Genomic DNA, 6,522 nt, shown 5'->3' with positions numbered 1-6,522 from the left:
TTTTTAAGGAGTCTGGGACTTCTAAGGGGAAGGATTCTCAAAACAGAAAGGATATTCAAAAGTGTTGACTAGTTGTAGGTTCTCCTCCCAGTTTCCCCAGGGATTCTTTTTACTGGTCTGGTGTGCCCATCCCCCAGCTACTATGGGTGCTGATGCTAAAGGCTCACATCTATATTCTTCTCTGTAGGGCTGCCCTTGAGAAAATGAAGCTGCCTCACCCAAAGGTGCCTGGGAGTCATGCCTGTCCTCTAAGGCTGATCCTAACCAGTGACTGATCGGGGCAGCAGTACAAACCCCACATCCATTTGTCTCAAGGTAGGATAGATTCTTCAGAGCCATTTATATACACCAAGAGCTACCTGTGGATTCACGGGAAAGCTAGATTTCATCTGAAATCATGTTCTTGCTTAGCTTCTTCCCCATCCTTATCTTCTTCCCCTTGGTTTCTCCTGAGAACATCTCCTAATAAGTCATTTGTACAGAATCCATTCTGGGGAACCAATCACAAGACAATGTACAATGTCCACACCTTTGGCTGACCAGTATCAACAAGTATCCCTTTTCCATACTTAGATTTCACAACAACAAAAGCCTCCACATAATATAATGCAACTTTTCCTGATATAAATGAAAACATACAAAAGGGTGGCATCTCAAATTCTCATCGTTTACTAAGTCCAGCCCTTGGTCTAGGATCTTTGGATGATGGGCACTCATCCTCTGGTTCTGTCTTGATATTTTGTAAACTAGAGACTCTGTGTAAAGTTATCCACTATAAATAACATAGTAGAATGTGGGGCGTGGGAGAATGCAATATGTTACAATGAGGAAGAAACTACAGGTAGATATTATAATCTTCTTTCTACCACTTTTCCTCTACTACTCAGTCTATATTTCTTTTGCTTTTAATCAGATCTAAGCAGAATCTAAGCAGATCAAGATCCTTCACCATAGGCATTACATAAATCTTTATTCCTGAGGTATCATGGTCTCTTATAGTTCTGCCTATTTGTGGTTGTCCAAGTCTGCCCTTTTAACTTTTTACCACTGGAATGGCAGCAGAGAGAGGTACCTTGAAGAATCCTTTGTGTCCCAGATATACACTTTCCAAATTTCATTACAGTGACAACCCTATGTCACACAACCTAGCTGTGCAACTCCAATTTGGCTGTTGTTCTGGTGACATGAACAACCCCAAAAAGCCAGATAGCTGTCTCCTTTTCCCAGGTAACAGACACATTGTTATGTATCTGTCCAGAAGAAGCATACCTCCCTCCATTACTAAAACCTCTAACCCAGTAGACCCATAACATTTTGTGGGTGGGCTATTAGATGTCATATTGAGAAGAGCCACTCTAATGACCATCACTTTGTTCCCAGAAAACTGGCTATAATACTAATAGCACTGTCTTTGGCCACTATTTCAGCGCATATGCCACATCTTATGGGATAACACCTCCAGTTTTCAGATCTTGACTCCTGGAGGCTCTGTAATTGGGTCTTTAATAGACTACTGCTCTGCTCAGCCAGAATAACTGCTTCTGGCTTATGATGTCTGCACTAAGATCAGTTAGTCTTGTGAGGATCAGTCTATCACCTTCCTTCCTTCTCTGTAAAATGAGCTTCTTGGGAGGGATACAATGTCAGTGAAGAGGATATTCATTATGTCTATGAGTGAGTGGTGATGCTGGCAGATGCACTGCAGGCTGGAGAAGCAAATACCTATCATAGTGACTATCATTTCCAGTAAGGACAAATGGCTTCCTCTTTCACAATGGAGGGCATCCAAAGTCATCAACCCACTACCTTCTGTCTCTGGAAAATGGGCCCTCATGGGGGCTTAGCATGGGCGTTGCTTAGCACTGGTGTTGACAGTGGGCACTCAGCAGAGACAGTAACTGAATCAGCCTTGGCAAAGTGGAGTCCATGTGGTTGATGCTGTGCATTACCTCTATCTCTGCCCACATGGACGCTTGATATAATAATGCTCATTGAGTAAGTACCACGGAGCTGGGAGAAAAAGCTGACTGACAACCACAGTAGAGACATTTCATTCATTTGATTATTGAGAGATTTCTGCAGAGTGGTAGCCTTCTAGTAAGCCATCATATAGGACATAAACATTCTCATGAAATGGTGTGCATACTATTCCTGTAAAACTGAGATGATGTCAGTGGTCAGGTGGTGCAAAAGAAAACAGTAAAGCAGTGACCTTCAAATCAACTTTATAATGTAGTTCAGATGACTATATTCAGCCCCTTGGGAAAGGCTAAGCCAGGAATCATTTGCATGGTGATGAAGGTCCATCACCTGACTGGTGGAGTTAGGCCTCTGAAGAGAGGAAAGGCCTTAGAGCAGGTTTGTTGACAAAGAGGTAGAAAGAGCAATGGACTTCAAATCTGAAAACCTGAATTTGACTTTCAGCTCTGTCATTTATGAGCTATGTTACCATGGGAATAGGCTTTATCTCTCTTGGTTTTACCTTCCTTGTCTAAAATATAGGGTTAATAATTGTTTCCTTTGCCAATTTAGAATTTTAAGGTCTAAAATGAAATAATGCATTTGGAAGCACTTCATAAACATTGAAGTGTCAAAGAGGAAAGATTTTAAAACTCTGTTTAACTTGGAGGGGAAGGAAAAAGGACCAAGCCAGATGCTGTGACTGTCTTGGGGCATGATCCAGGCTGATGGACAGGGCCCATAATTTCTAATTCCTTTGACCCTCACAGCTTTAGACCAAGAGACCCAGGGAGCTGGCGGAAGTACCATAATTTGGACAAGTTCATGTGAGAGAAGGCTTGAAGTCTATTTTGGGCTGTGCCTTTTGAATCTGTCTCAGTAAATGGAGAAACCAACATGTAGACACATTTCTGGATTAATAACTCCCTCGATGGGTGACTCTGAAAACCATGGGAGCAGATAATGAAGAAGCCACAGAGGGTTTTTATTGGCACTAGAGGCAAAGGAATTACTTTTCTAAAAATGTGATGTTCTGAAACAGTGTTCTTTCCTTCCCTATCTCAAATCTTGGAATATGTCTCCTGAGTATAGAATGAGATGGGTAAGTGAGGAGTTTGCTTGGACTCTTGTGGATGATCAATTTAAATAAGCCACAGAAAAATGGTTCACCCTGAGGCTGTGTGTATGTGTGTGTGTGTGTGTGTGTGTGTGTGTGTATGGTGTAAGTAATCCAGTTTGGTGTCAGTGTGTACTTATTTCCCCAAATTAAAATACACTGCCATACCTTTATACTGCAACATTAATAGGTAAATATGAAAGCAGAAGACTCCAGAGAACAGTGGAAATAAAAGATCTGGAGAAGAAGGGAGGCTTGATCTGAGATGCACAGAGTATGGATGGGAGTAAAAGACAAAATTATCATTGGTTAAAACTGCAGGGCTTGCCATTATGCTGGTAGCTATAGATGATCTTCTTAACTATGCAATGCTGCATTCTACCCAGCTACAAAGTGTGAGAAGAAAACACTTGTTTTTTCATTTTATTGCATGGCTGTAACATGCCTTTCTCAAGGTCTTGGCTCCCCAGCAGCAGCAGATTATGGTGAGAGCAACAGGTGACATTGTCACATATGTCAGATAACCATGGGCCAAAGTAATGGGGGCTATTGAGCCAAAGCCCTCTATGTTCCTAACTTCAGCATCTGCATTCTGATTCTTGCTCCATCTTGTCTTTCCAAAAGAAAGGTCACATAACTATCAAATGTCAAAGCCAGGATTCAAATGCAGGTTACCTCTTTCCAGAGCCTGAGTTTAGATGATGGAACAATCTCTGTTTGCTGGCACTGGTGATTTTGTATGGATTGGCAGCCTCTTCCATTTTGGAAACAGCCACCCAGCCTTAGTAAAAAGCCTGTAAGTTATTTTCCCAAATAGACCATCCCCTGTTAACTCTGCCCCACCAACACCATTCCTCCCTCTCCCCTATACCTGAATCCTGAGGGGTTTTCATCATTTTTCAGATCTCTCCTGACATTACACTACAGGTGCATGAAGCTAAGGGCCACTGAAGTCCAGCCCTGCAGGTTTTGTGGAAGGAGACTGAATTCTCAATTACATTCCGCTCCTTTGCCCTGCATCCTAGAGAATCATGAAGTACAGACCATAAAGGACGCCGCAGAGCTCCTGGGGACTTGGCCATTAGTTGTCAGAGCCGGCAGCTTTCATGCGGCTCTCTGGAGAGTAATGGGAGATGATGAGGGCACCAAGTGATTTTAAGACACTGAGGATTCTTTCTGACTGTCTTCTGCATGGAGGCTCATGTGCAATTTCAACACACACAGCAACTTGCTGAGCAAATGCCCTATGCCTGGCAATGTGCTAGATGATACGAAAGATTCAGTATATGGAAGATTCAGTGCCCAAGAAATGGCTCCTGCCCTAAGAGTTTTCAATCTAGTTGAGAGGACATGATACACACCTAAGAGATTAGCACAAAACACTTCATAATTATGTAAAAAATTAGATGGAATCTAATACCTACATGAAAGGTACTATGGAAGGCCAGGACAAAGAGAGACTAATAATAATAATATCTCCTAGTGATTATTGAGCACCAAATATGTGGCAGATAATTTTCTAAGTACTTAAAAGTACTTTACCAGTTTTACTCCAGATTTAAAGAAGAGGAAACTGAGGCACAGAGCAGCCAGGGACCTTGCACAAAGTCACACAGCTGGCAAGTAGCAGCATTTGGATTTAAACCCAGGTGGTGTGGAGCCACTGTTTTTTGGTTCTCTATTTTGCCTCCACTTCCGCAAATTAGTTGGACCAGCCTTCGTCAATGGTATGGGCCTCTCTTCAGAGCTCTGAAGTCTACATGATAACAAGGTTTGAAGGGTGATGTATGGAAGATCAAGGAGTATATAGTAGTTTAAAAATAATACAATTAAATGGGATATAAATAGCTATCTTTTCTTAGCCAAATATTTTGCCATTTTAGTGCAGTTTCACACAAATTAAGAGAGGACTATAAAGAACCTTATATTTGTTAAAGGTTATTAAATATTTAAATGCTAACCTAAGTATTTATTTAGGTTATCAAATAATCTTATTATTTAATTTTTAATCTAGAAGAATAAAGAGGCAATAATGCATTGTGGGGCAGGGGAATAAAATTAGTAAGAAGGGACCAGCTCTACCAGATATTAAAACAGATGTTATAAGGTGCCAAGAGTCAAAACATGGTGGCATGTGAAAGAACAAATCAGCAGCAAAAATACATAGCACTCAACTAGGTCCTTGTGTGAAAATTACTAGATACATGATGAAAGATGCATATTGTAGACATTCAACAACTATTTATTGGATGAATGAATGAATGAGGTATCATGAATCACTGAGGAATGGAAAGCTTATATGAAAACTTTTTATGTGTTGAGCATCTTTATACATATTATCACTGATAAACTTTACGACTACCTTATGAAATACCAATTATCCACTTTCACTGTGTGGATGAGGAAATAGAAGCCAAGAGAAATTAAGAAAGTAGGCCAAATCATACAACTCATGAGTGGACAAACCAGGGTATGAGCCAGGTTTATCTGACCCCACAGCCCATTTTCCTCCTATTCTATCACACTATTTCAATATGACTGCAAACATGCAAACAATCCATGGCACAGCAAAAGCAAGCTGCAGGGAGGACACATAGCAAAATAGTAGTGGTGCTTGTGTTAGGGAGCTTGCCTAATGGATTTAATTTGGGGCTTTTTGCTATTGCCTATGTATTTAATTAAAAACCCCTGTAATATACAAAATAATAATGAACATTAGAGAGAAAGAGTAAAAGGTTTAAAGAGAAAACCAAAGTGACAGAAAGAGAACAGTTTCTATCTTTAAGGAATATTCTCAGGGACCAGAACCATGCCTTTTTAATCTGCTCTAAACTTGATTATTGGAGTCTCAATGTTACCTGAAATAGCAAAAGAGCTTGCATTATTCTTAGTTTCTTCCAGAAGGAAATCTAGTGAGTTGTTAAGGGAGCCTGAACTTACTTGCCTGGGTTAGTTTGTCCACTGCCCAGGCTGGAGTCTCAGGATCCTACCCAGAGGCTGAAAAGAGTATATACCACAGCTAGCAGCAAACTTATCTGGGAGTCAGTGAAGCTATCCTCAATTATCTAGTCAGACACAAATTTAACAACGCCTCTTGGCCATAATGTTTCAGAAAGGACTCTGGGGGTAGTTCCTCCTACACACACACACACACACACACACCAACAAACAATCTAAGATTCATATGTACTCATTCTGCATGGCAAAAGGATAGTCTGGTTGAAATGACTGGTTGGTACTCTTCAGTATAAAAGACTGAGATCAGTCTTTAAGATTACATTTTGTCCACAGAGTGAAAGGCATGAGCATTTAAGATTTAGGCTATTGAGTATTGTTATTTGGCCCATCTCCTCTGATCCACTTGAATTGAAAATACCTGCATACTCACTGCTGGCTTCTCAGAGATGCTTTTTCACAGATGGTTCTCTGTGTATATCATGGCCTAT

Source organism: Manis javanica, chromosome X, assembly GCF_040802235.1.
Source record: "Manis javanica isolate MJ-LG chromosome X, MJ_LKY, whole genome shotgun sequence".
NCBI classification, from domain to species: Eukaryota; Metazoa; Chordata; class Mammalia; order Pholidota; family Manidae; genus Manis; species Manis javanica.
This window is presented reverse-complemented; position numbering follows the sequence as displayed.